General features: G+C 32.6%; 1 long non-coding RNA gene across 1 annotated transcript in view; it reads right to left on the bottom strand.

The window, feature by feature from the left end:
* The window catches only part of LOC146996668 (uncharacterized), a 74,498-nt gene extending 62,251 nt beyond the window's left edge, over positions 1–12,247 (bottom strand). The window contains exon 1 of the long non-coding RNA XR_015041571.1: positions 11,853–12,247. This is a non-coding gene — a long non-coding RNA (uncharacterized LOC146996668). The remainder of the gene's footprint in view (positions 1–11,852) is intronic.
* Positions 12,248–13,458: the final 1,211 nt, after the last annotated feature.

The raw sequence follows: 13,458 nt of genomic DNA on the forward strand, positions 1-13,458 counted from the left end.
CGAGTGTCTCTCGGGGGTAACGATCCAGGCCACACGTGACCCCGACGAGTGCGTGCTGTTACTGAAGCCTGAAGACACTTTTCATATAGACGAGTCTGTCTCAGTGGAAATGGTGAAGTGATTAACCCTTTCCGCCACGCTATCAGGTTCAATGTTCCGCCTTACTTGCTTTGGGAACATTCAAGAACCTGACTCGGAACAGGGAGCTTACTAAAGCTATGTTCAATAAATGTGGGAAGTAGACAAGATACACAGGAAGGGTATACGAAACCCTTTATTTTTCACTCTTTACAATGATTTCCGGACTTCGGAATACAGAGACCAACCACTTGTGATCTGAACGTAAGAATATAAAAATATTAACTAAACTCTAACTTAACTTTGGAATAATAAACAAGTGCCTCCGTGAAGATTGGCCGTATATTAACAGGAAGCCGTATGTAGTACAGAGAACTGTTAACACTACGATACGTTTAAAATTATCAAGAGGATTAAACCTCTGGCCTGGAAGGCAACCAGCAACAGAGTAAAACTGCTAAGGCAAGCGGCCTGCTTCTACTAACTCCTTCCTCTCCTTTGCTTGGCAAAAAGCCACAACTTAAGTACTTGGCGTTCGCCAACAAATTTGCATAAATAAGTTAAAACTTTTAATTCTGGCCGGAAGTAGAAAATAAGAAGTGATAGTAAAGATTTAAAATAAAATAAACGTTAGTAAACTTAAGATCCTTACAACGCTACCTTTTAAATTCGGAGTTTTGATTTAAAAAAAAAAAAAAGGTAGGCAGTCTAATTAGGCCTAGAGGAATACACAAGTAAAATTTTGTGAAAATAGCACTTATCGTTTTAATTCTGTGGCTGTGCCCAAAGTGGCACACTGATTGAATACAGCTTCGAAAAGAGTGCTGAAACGAGCATTGTTGTCAGTGAACTGACCGTTCCGTTGAGATGAGGAGAAACAAAGAATACAGACTCTCAGTTGTCCTAGATGATCGTTGAGCCCGGTCTGGGCACACCTAGGGTTCATCGTTTGATTTTAGGCAAGATTTCAAGGTAAAAATTTTAAACTAATATAGAATAAGGAGATTAGCATACAGCCAAAAAAATAACATAGAAATTTCTTTTCAAATAATTCCTTTTATACCCTCAAAAAAAATGTAGAAGATTTCTTTGAAATATGAGGGTCTTAAAAAACTAAACATGGCTAAAATATATGGACTGATTTGTGTTGAGCTGCCATCTACTATAAAGAAGGTTCAGACTAACCTATAGTAACCTATAAATCCTTTTTCATTCAATTTTTCTGTGCGTACAGAAGGAAAGTTTTAGATGTGTCCAGACCAGACGTACTGTGCCGCAAAGGGTTAACCACAATGCCAGTTGGCCACAGCCTTAGAAATCTTTTCAGAAACGAATTGGCTGATCTATGATAGGTATGCCATTAGATATAGTTATACAATAACCATGCTATATATTAAAAGATTTGCAGTGTATTGTATCAGTCTGAAAGTTGAGCCTTTACAAAACCTTTGTTGAAAGCAAAAGCGTGTATGCCGGTGTCTTTTTATTATGAAGTGTTTATTATACGTGTGATTATCTTTTATCTTACATTATTCTAATTAAATGTCTACTATACCTCTTCTGATAATCTCCAGAAGGAAGTTTCTAAGTTGTGCTTTTCATTTTCCTCTAGCGATATCTATCGAATTTTATTTCAGTATTAAGGTTAATATTTGGAGTGATTAGTAATAAATACATCGACACAAATTAATTTGTTTAATTTCAATTCTAAAAAACATTGTTGAAAAATATTTACTTGCGTAACTTTTATTTCATTCAAATACAGGTTACTCAGAATAATTGTTGAATATTATTTATTACTGATATGTAAAACATAAATAATTCCTAATAATGTAAATAAAATAAAAGCTTTTAGAGTAAAAATGAAATCTTGTAATATTTAACTCAATCTTTTAATATGTTTCATATAGAATTTAAATAATAATGCAAAAGTGTAGCTCTTTTTTGAGTGTGCCATCAAAGAATCAATTTTTCTAATACCAGAAGATCGAAAATTTTGAAAATATTGTTAGGGATTTCGTATTTAAATAGCTAATGTTAGTTGAATTATAAATTAAATTGTTTTATTCCCTGTGCAACGCGTGATGAATATTACAGGAAAGCTAAGCAGGAAAGTTAAAAATACAAGAGGACGTGCATTTAACAATACGTGATATTTAATAAATAAATATCTCTTTTCATTTCCTCTTGACCTGCTTCAATCTTTTCCTGACCAGATGTCATCTCCTCTTTAACGGGTTGCATCTCCTCTTTAACAGAATCTTTCATCTGTTCTTTAAATGTTGCTTGGCCAGCTTCCATCTTTTCTTGGAATGCAGAAAAAGCAGTAATAAGCTGCCTCAATTGTTCCTCCATCGCTCTAGTAATTGCATTCAAAAATTCCATTTCTGACACCAAAATTTGTTGCGTGCGTACAGGTTCGTTTAAATTGAATGCACAAGTCCGATGAAAAATGGACAAAATTCATTATCACAATAAAAATGCTTAAATTCCCTCAGATATTCTTTCAGTATTACAATATCTCACAGAAGTTATCTTTTAGCTACTCAAACGTTCAACAGGCCTACCAGCGGCCAAGCGGTAAAGTCGCTGAACACTGGTAGTTCGGTCCGAGTTTAAAATCCCGCGAACGGGCTGGCTGCATGAGTGTTTTCGTGGTTTTCCCCATGTGTAACGTGTATACGAGCCAGTTTCCCTTAGAAAATCCTCCATGAAGGCATCCCTCCCCTTAGGCAGATAGCCCTAGTGAGCTTTGCCAGAATTAAATACACCACCACAACCAAACGTTCAACAAAAGTTAATTCAAAATAGCTAAAGAAAGCTAATCCGCAAATTCGCTACAATCAACAAGAGCAGTTTTCTAAACAAACTCTTAAAACAACAGTAAACTAACTAATAATCGTATTGAGAGGTTTTCCTCCTTTTTATAAGATTTTAAATCGCGCGCGAGAAGTTTCTGGAACTTTCTCGGAATTAAAAAGAAATATTTATTTATTAAATGTTAAATGCACGTGCTCTTGTATTTTTAACTTTCCGACTTAGCTTTCTTTTAATATTCGTCACGCGCTGTACAGGGAATAAAACAATTTAATTTATAATTCAACTAACGTTAGCTATTTAAATACGAAATCCGTAACAATATATAATGGAAATGTGTTATAAGCAACAAAAACTTTAAGCAATTGTGTAAGAGGATTTTCATCGAAGAAAACATAACAGAAAGTAGAATATTAAAAGAGTTGAATAACATGATATTTTCCTGTGTTAAAATTTTGAATTAAATCCCCACTTTTAGTTATTTCGTGATGACATGGAAAATGCAATATAATACAAAAATTGGAAGAAATGGATGAATAGGGGCCCTTAGGGGAAGCATCCTTCTTGGGCTTCAAAGAAGGATGCTCCCCTAAGGAGCCTTCCTTTCCCTAAGATTCCTTCTAGGGCTTCCATGGAAAATATAAAATAATACAAAAATTGGAAGAAATGGATGAGTTGAGAAAGAACTTTATATGGTCCTGGTACTTAACCTGGAATTTAGAAAAGCATCTTAAGCAAAATTCTACTGTAACACATATGTATGTGTGATTAAAACTCTTTTGGGTCCACAGGGGGGTATCCTTCTGGGGCTTCCAATGCTTACATCCTTTGATCTCATAATATAAAACACATATTTGCGAAACTTAACAAGAATATTTTGAAAATCTCTAAAGTGTAGGACTGAAAAATAAAATACAGTCCTTTGAGCCTGTGCGGTAATAAAGCCTTTAAGTCCTTAAGTTTCCGCTACGAGGAACTGGACGTCGAAAGGGACAATTCTCAGAACCCTAGGGTATCAGCTAGGTTATCATTTTCACTTACTTCAAAGGCTTGAATTCCAAATAGAAATCTATTATCGCTCAGATTGGGCTCATGTGATCCTTCAGAAGCAGAACTTTCGTCTGATTGGTTGATCTCTACCCGCGGCAGAGTTGCAGCCGAAACATTTTCGGCGAGGTTTCAAAAAATCCCGCGTAGCCGGTGCATCGTTTCTGTAGCTAGGCGGGACTTTGCTTCCAGCAGAGCTGTTTCTTTTAGGAATCCTCCCGTTAAAACCAGTGCTACCAGAATCTCTTTTCTCAGAAAAGCAACGACCGTCGCTAGATGTGATAACCTCTTTACATTATGGCGATGTGTTGTTACACAGTGGAAGAAATGGCGAAACAAAAGCATACGTGGAATATAAAAGTAAGGAAAGTTATAAGAATTAAAACTAGTTATTAAAATGATCAGTATAAACTTGCAGCTCAAACGAAGAAATTTTTGGTTTGCTTTTTTGTTATTCAGTAATTTTTGGTATTCAGTGGGAGGTTTTGGCCTCTATTGTATGATGATATTCATCAGAATATGTTTGTCCTAATGCCCTCTACCATATAAAAATACCAAACCATCTGCATAAAACTATGACATATAAAAATACAAATTCCCTTTTTTCTGCCACAATATACTTTTATGCAATGTCAACTACTAAGATGCAGAATTGCCAGTATTTGGGGATTCTCACAACAATAAATCTTCTTGCATACTTTTGTATCACGCACTCAGTTAAAATTCGTTGCGTTTGTAAGCAAATGAGTGGGAAATAATTCAAAATATGACATCTAAATATCTGGAAATGAGACAAATAATAGTGCGTGATGGTACCTGTAATGGCTTCATCATTCATTTGAACACATTCGGGTTTTCATTAGAAATCGAACAAAGCAGCTCTTTCCAAACTTTATTCAACGCAGAACTTTTTTTTATGTCTTTTGTTCTTCTCTATTATAAATTTTCAAAGAAGGTTGTTCTTGTTTGTTTTATTTTATTCTTTTGTGGTTGTAGGAAATTTGAGGAAGTAATCATCAGCATGCAGGATGTTGCATCTCGTATCAAATGATCGTTTTTTGGGATGAATTCAAACAATTCTTTTCTTTTTCGTTAATTACAAGTAGAACACTCATTTTATAGCTGCACCAATATCCGGGATTCTTTCTCGAAATTTAGAGAATTTTCGAAATTTCTCTGTGAATATATTGGTTATAAGAGCGTAAATTTTCTGCAAATATCGAATATATCCGTTAATTTCAGAATTTTTAGTCCAAAGGGATTTGAATCCCGAAGGACTATTAGATTCGTTTTGGCATTTTGCGTCGGACTCATAAATGTCGGTTCACTTTTCAAACTGTTGCCACAAAATGTTAGAGTCCTGCATTATATTTGAAGAAATTAAATAATGAAAAATCTGCATAAATGTATGTATATTTCTCGTATTGTGATAAAACAACGGTACATAGAGTCATCGAATTTTGAATAACGTAATCCTCCAACGAATATGAGCATGTGGAAGACCAAATTTGAAATTTGAAATTTGTTTTACGATCGATTTCCTATTTTTTAAAACTTTGACGAATTTTTGATTAACAAACTCAAGGATTTCAAAGCGAGCAATGGCAACGTTGTGCAGAAAAAACATTTTTATCTCCAGCGCGTGAGTCTCTGTATCGGAAATTCTAAAGATATGCTCGTTTTAAAACTATTTTGCGATATTGCTGTTGCACTGGATCTTATGGTTTAAGTGCGAGGAACATGATATTTAATAAAGAAAGGTAACACACAAAATGTTAAAAAACGCCCCTTTGGACGTAATTTAAAATCTGAAACATTTCAGATTTTTTTCCCCCCCTCTTTTTTTTTTTTTTTTTTCCTCTATTTTTTAAAAAGCTTTGTTCTTGTTTATGATTATTTTGTATTCTTGAATTACAGTGACGTTAAAGAGACCCATTTTTCCCGATTGGATGATTGGATGCAGTGGCGTAGCTATAGATAGGCAAGATTAGACAATGCCGAGGGAACCACGTATTCTCAGGGCCATTACGTTTTAATTTTTGAACAGATTAAAAATGATTAAATTTTTTGCCGAATCCATCTTTGATATCTTATACGCACAGATTTAATTTTAAATTTTGCGAATAAATTATTAGTTATAAAAGAATTTTGTATCTTCTTTTCGAATAATATAAAAATTAGAAATAAAATTGGATGCTACAGCAGCCTATCTTGTTTATTGTTAATTCCAGCGGTGAGTAATGAATTCTTTGTTTACACATACCGGCCTGTTTGCAGTATAGAAGCACTGTCATGAAATGCGCATGATCAGTCTAGTCAAACCATCTAGCCTGTTTTGTTTGTGATAATCATTTTGTATTTGTTTTACTGTGTTTTTTGTATTTGACATAAGAAAGTATTAAAGCATAGCAAAAAATCTGGCACCACATGACTTCCTATATGGCCTATTAAGTAATAGACATTTTTAGCGAATTTTATCAGTGATATTTTCTTATTCAATTAATTCAGTTCTCACTTAGCGGCAAGGCAAAAATGCATAAAACTTTAAAATATTAAAAATTGAAGAATATATAAAAGTATAAACACCAAATACAGTTAAAACAATTTTAAAAAAAAATTCACAAGTAGAGTTTCTACGCAAAAGCAAGCAATTCGGCCAGCAGGTAAGGAGACAGATTTTTTGGGTGCATAAAACTGGAAGTTTACTTTTCATCCCGTTAGCCAAAAAGACACTGAAGGTGCTGAAACTGACTTAATTCACTTATCTGCTGAGTTTCAAATGTAAACAAATATGGCTGCTGTGGAAAAAATTAGGCTCAGCAGCATTTAAACAACTTTTAAATTTTTGATAAATCTACAACCATTGCATGCAGATTAACTAAAGGCATAAAAACCTTAACCGGAAGAACAAGATAACTGAATCATTTTTAAAGTAAAAAATGCACAATTTACCAACGTATTATAATAATAATAATAATAATAAAAAGCAGCACACGGAGCCGCGTAACAGAATATATATATATATATATATATACTTTTGGTGTGACAGATTGCAACCAAAAAGGGAGGTGCACAACTACATGCTATAGCAGTCCTTACACAAAATTTCAACGTTCAGGGGATACCCGTTTTTGAATTATGCGAGATACATACATACGCATGTAGGTTCGTACAAAGACGTGAGGAAAAAAAATCTCTTTTGAAACCATTTTAAATCCTTTCTGCAACCCGTTTTGAGGAAAAAGTCCTTCATTCTATCCTTGCTTACAGATGTCACGCAAAAACATCGTTTAAATGGTTTTGAGAGTGAAATGGATATTTTCGTTGAACTATGATACCCGAAATATTTCGCGATTACAGTACTTTCTTTACTTGTAATAAGAAAGTAAAAATTGCTGTTATAAACCCAATCTGTCTATGTGCTATATTTAGTTCTGCAGACTCTTGAAAATTACTTTATTAGTTATTGCTTGGAAAATGAAATTTGAAGGTAAGAATAATTATGAGCTTTGATAAAATAATATATTAGTTAAAATAAACAAGAAAAAGGTGTAAGAGTGGGGCCTAAAACGGAATTGAAAGAAAAAAAAAGAAGAAAGAAAAAAAAATTCCAAAATCGAACAACTTTGTTATTAAATTGTTAAACGATTCCTGTAATTTCTGCTGCAGTACAAAGATCATTTTCAAAGCTGAAAGTCATTAAAGGTATAACAGAATGTACGACTTGATAAACATAAGTCATGCGGAACGAACTGTGACGCAGGTTTCTCGAATTATTCTAAGGTTTTGATGTTTCAGTTTATTACCCCTTGAGAAGTCGCTCTGGAACATAAAAATATGAAAATCTATAATATATTATACATTTTAATTTGACTGGCATATGCACTTTATATAAATCTAAAAATTTTCAAAAATCGTAAGGAATCGTAGCTTGTGCTGCAAAGATGCAGCACAAGCTAAAACGTTAATGACGTGTTTTACGTAACTGAGAAAAGAGTTTACTTCTATTTCCACGGTTTTAAGCGAAAGTCAAAGGCAAGGTAGGTCAACATACATATTGGCCTTGAATTTAAAGGTTTTTATTTCTTAATATCTCTTGCCTCCTGCAAGAAAAGAGAAAAAAAAAAAGAATTCTTATCCAAAGAAACGCTTTCAGCATTTTTATCAGTACTAGAACAGTTTACGTTATTGTTTTTAATCCTTTTTCGTTGTTTTACAAGGTCTCTTAATACTTTACTAAAGTTAAGTCCAAGTAAACCTTATTGCACTGATCTTCTCTGAGAAGGCTCAGAGTACTTAAGGCTATTGAAAGCTCAAATATTATCATCGGTTTTGAAGGCTGTAAGGACTTCTTTTACTATGATTTGTACTTTCTATATAAATTTCGGAATAAACAGCATATACACAATTCAATATCTCTGTTTGTTTCTTTTCAAAAGTTTTCCTTCCTGCTAATCGGCCGGAGCAGAATTGCTTATTCACTAAGTTCTGGAGTTTCTAAAGTGTTTACGTCAAAGTTTGTAAAATTATTTCCTTATAAGGACACTTCCTAAGTATTAATTTCTTTTTCATTATTAGACGAAAGAAGGTATCAATTAATTTTAATAAAAAAAAGAGATATTAGCAAATATGTACCAAATTCAATTAGCGTTGAAATTTTGAGAGTTAAATTTTTAAAATCTACTCGTGCGAATTTTACAAAACTAGACACATATTCCTAAGTCCCGCTTTTGAGACATGAAAAACGCAAGTTAAATTTCATCAGCTGCCCCAGTAAAATGGAAGCTATAGAACTATCTTTCCCTCTCCCCTCTTTGATGCAAAAATGAAATTAGGCAGATAAAAAAAACCCCTTAAATTGGATTCCTATCGATTCCAGTTGCTTAACGCTGGGAAGTCGATCTCCGGGTTCAAATCTTTGAAGAGAGTTTGACAGCATGGTTCCGTTGTTTTCCCTACGAAATTTCCTATATATATAAAGTAGATAAGAGCTCGTTTCTCTTTTTAAAATCCTCTGTGAAGCCAACCCTGCCTTCATGAAGATGTACCTAGCATGGTTTGGCGATATCAAAACAAAACAAACCTATCGATTTCAAAAGGTGACAAATTCTCTGATGCGATGTTAAAATCTGAATCTTTTCTGATTTACTTTCTTTGTTTTTTTAACTTTCCTGCACATTCCTTCAAAAATGCAATTTCATCAATAAATTTTCAACAAATTTTACAGCTGTTTGTCCTTTTTTTTTTTTTTTTTTTTTTTTTTTTTTTTTTCTAATATTATGTAGATAACTGCTTTGCAACTTTGTTGATGCATTACTATGTTGATAATTCAACTTCATTTTTTCATCTGTTGCCACATAATTCTGAAAGGGAGTAATAATGTCTTCAAAATTATCCGATAGTAAACGACAAAAGTGGGGTAGTAGCTGCTCTGAAAATAAAAACATACTCTTTTGGTTTTATTGGAAAATACCACTTTCGAGGCAATTAATATGTAAAGTTTTGAATTTAATTTTAAATTTTTTTTCAGTCGTGTAATAGCATGAAAAATTTATCATTAAACTCTCTGAAAATTTATCCCTTTCGTGTATTTTTGAATTTTGATGCAATATGGAGTAGACTATATCTGTACACGTCTTATTCAAAATACGTAATTGTACAAAATCATACTACGACTTTTAAAATATTTTAATCATAACTTTGTGTATTCAGAAAATTAATACATATAATAATTTAAGATTTTAAAATCAAAACATTAAAAATTACTTTTTGACGAATGGCAAATGATGTGACATTTCTGAGGGAATATCTGAAGCCTTTTCGTCATTTGGATATTTAAATAGTATATACAGGGTGTCCCGTAAATGTTGCGACAAACTTCTGGGAGAGGTAGGCCACATCATAAGAATTAAGAATTACGTAGAAACACCTACCCAGAAACGTCATTGCACGCCGCCAGAGGGCTGTTGTAGAGGAGTGTCTAGTGGAAAGTGAGGATAGCCTCGTTCGAGCGGTAGGCACCATACGAAGAGCATGGAATGCTATATGAACGGAAAGCTTTCGAATATGTGGTTCCAACCAACGACTTCATATAACAGGTAGACGGCTCACCCACAGAGAATTCGTCTGCTAGGGTGTTTCCAACATATACCACGTGACTAATGCTCTTGGGGAGTGATAGCTTAGGCTGTTCATCGCCAGTTTGGCCTGCTTTTGATATGGCAGGTAGCGCTTTTTATTTCCGTCTGCTAGCAGTCAGCAGACAACGGCCTCGAATTAGGTTGTTCGATTTTTTACAATTATATTTAGATATAACTTAACCCCTTTTTTCCTGAATATTTTATCTATATTTTTAATAATCGCTTTAAATTATTTGCACCATTGTTTAAGATGTTTAGGTTAAATAATTTTAGGAACAAAATATAAAATAAATAATAAAAAATTGAGATGGAAACTTTAATTTTGAATAACGTTAAAAAATTAATTGCACTACTGTTATAATATTTGAGAAGGTAAAAAAATCTCGTTTAATTTTAATGCATTGCATCCTAAAGAGAAAAAGAAAATCACATTGTATTATATGTATTTATGCTATTGATTGCCCCTCTTTTCTTGAGATTATATTACTGGAACAAAATAATGCACTCTCTTTTCTTGAGATTATATTACTGGGACAAAATAATGCAATCTTAATTACTGATTTCCACACTCATGTGTATGTCATGGCGGGGATCAATACATTTTATTAACTATAACATTGTTTCATAAGAATAAATTGAATTTAATTTAAAAAATTAAATTTAAATACAAATTTAATTAAATATTCTTTGCGCCATTGCTGCAGGGAATGAAATTTAAATTTAAATAAATTTAAATTTAATTTTTAACAAATAATGATGATTTTAACAAATAATTAATTAATTTTAACAAATAATTAATAAATTTTTAACAAATAATGATAATTTTTAACAAATAATGGATTGATTTTGCACTTGATTTGCTTATGCTTCTGAATTTAAATGATATTGTAGATTAGTTCGAGTATTAAATCTTTTATATGTTTGCACATTTTTTTAAAAAACTATTTTGGCTTTTTTTAGGATTTAAATTTGCTTTTTTACTTTTATACGTATTTGTTAAAAATTAAATTTTAATTTGTTTAAATTTATTAACTATAACAAATATTTTATATTGAATATGTATCAAACGGTAACAAACTTCAACTCAGTATTTATTATTAGGATCAAAACGATATTACAGTTAAAAATTCTCTCACTCTCCTTTTTTTTAAATACTATTTAAAATATGGTAAGTTTTTCACATCACATTTTTTCAATTATAATAAATTTCTAATAGCATCGTTAATGAGACAGAATTATAATCCAGATTATTTTAATTGATTTTATAGAAAATAGTGATAAAGCATTGAGCTTTATAAAAGTAATCTGATTTTTTAAATAATGCTGTTTAGCTGTTTATGTTCAATGTTGCATGAATCAAGATCTTCAGCTTTTTTTTTTAACAAAGTAAACATATCGCACAATCTTTTCTCAATAATTTAATGCTAATAATAGCATTTTTCTTTTTTTTTATTGCAGGCAGTAATTGTTTATGAAATCAAAACGCGTACAACTTGGCGAAAAAAAGTTAACGCCAATTGGCGCAGCTTTCTATTTCAACGGAATACTCGGAAAAAACATATAAAATTCAATTATTTGTAAAGGGTGATTCCAGTAAATAGTGTCACAGTATTTAATATATTTTGATGCTAATAATACATGCTGAAAATGTCATATACCGCGGCAATTTTCTTATACAATATGGCTGAAACTTTCCAACCAATTCAACAGAGATAGTAAAATGACAAAAATACTGAAAATAAAATAATAAATCATGCAGTTTTAACTTACCTATGAAAGGTTACAAGTCCTCCTTTCACGAAACTTTCTTTACATCCGTAGGCGCTGCAGCGAATAACCATTTTTACTTAAATTTTATGTGACCAAGCAGAGCAGCAGTCTTTCGTCCCAAAGAAAGCAATGTAAAGTATTTCCGGACTTTCGGAATTCGCGCAGCAGTCACGTGACACTAATGTTGGAACCGATTGAAGGTTGCAATACGCTCTCTACCAGTATACTATCTCGTTGGTTCCAACATGATGGGGCGCCAGCTCATTTTGGACTGGATGTTCGTAGCCATTTGAACAGATTATTCCTGCATCGATGGATTGGGCCCAAGCTCACCGGATTTATCGAGCCTTGATTTCTTTTTTGTAGGAAGCTATCAAAAGTGTCGTGTATCACGATCCTGCTGTGCCTGAAATGGATCTCGGGGCAAGACTCGCCTGCGCAGCTGCTACAATCAAAGAAACTCCCGGTGTGTTTGAACACGCCCGGTAATCAATGGTCCGTCGGTGTCCAGGCATGTCTGACGTCTGATGGTGCAATCCTTGAGCATCTGTTGTATCATTCAAGCTGTCGTACACCATTTGTATTCATGTCCAATAAATGTTTCAAATTAATCACTCTCTTGTTTCCTTTCCCATACCACTTACTCCTGACATTTCCGGACATGGGTTCCTATGCAATTCTTAATCCTTATGATGCGCCCTACCTCTCCCAGACATTTTTTGGACTCTCTGTCGCAATATTTTTGGACACCCTGTATATAGCTATAAATAGTATCATACACCTACTTATTTTTAAAATACTCAGATCTAATCACATTAATCTATCGCCATCTAGAAACTGGAGATCCGAAGTTATCACTTTTATTTTAGTTCTGAAATTAAAATATCTCTCGTTTCTTCCATTTTTGCTATGATAAAATATTTTTCTGACAAAATGAATTATTTTATCAATTGATTATTGGCAATATGATTTAAAAATATTTCGTTTCCACTTCTTCTCATATTCTGTTGATGTATTCACCTTTAAAGTTGAATTTTTGCATTTCCAAGAATATTTTCTCTGTTTTTTTATGCCTGTTTGTTTAAGGGGTGTTGGAACCCCAAAATCTTCAAAAAATTGTGATTTCGGATTTTTGCATTTTCAAATTCTCTACACTTTTATCTTTCTAAAAATACCATTTTTTAATCTCTATGAAAGTTAGAACTGTAACAAAATCTGGTTTTAATTTGTCATCTACTGTTTTGATCAATGAGGATTTTTACATAAAAACGCGTTTTTCTCCAAACGTGATTTTTTTATACTCGATGTACCTTTTCTCAGGAACTACTGTTCACAGGTATCCAAACTTTTTATGGCTTATTTATTAGGTTCCCAAATATTTACTGAAATGAGCTTTTTGTAAGAAACTTAGAAAAAAAATTTTTTTTTGATTTTTTTGTGTGAGAAAAGTGTTAAATTTTTCTATGCCTAACAAAATATTCTGTAATTTACTCTAAAATTCAAAATGCTTCAAAAGCTCATTTTAGTATAATCAGATAGGTATACTTTAATTACAGAAAAAATTTCAAGCTTGTATCTACAGCAGATTTTGAGAAAAGGTACATCG

The sequence above is a fragment of the Stegodyphus dumicola genome, chromosome 6 (genome assembly GCF_044657685.1).
Source record: "Stegodyphus dumicola isolate Sdum_Otavi_A_Nest chromosome 6, ASM4465768v1".
NCBI classification, from domain to species: Eukaryota; Metazoa; Arthropoda; class Arachnida; order Araneae; family Eresidae; genus Stegodyphus; species Stegodyphus dumicola.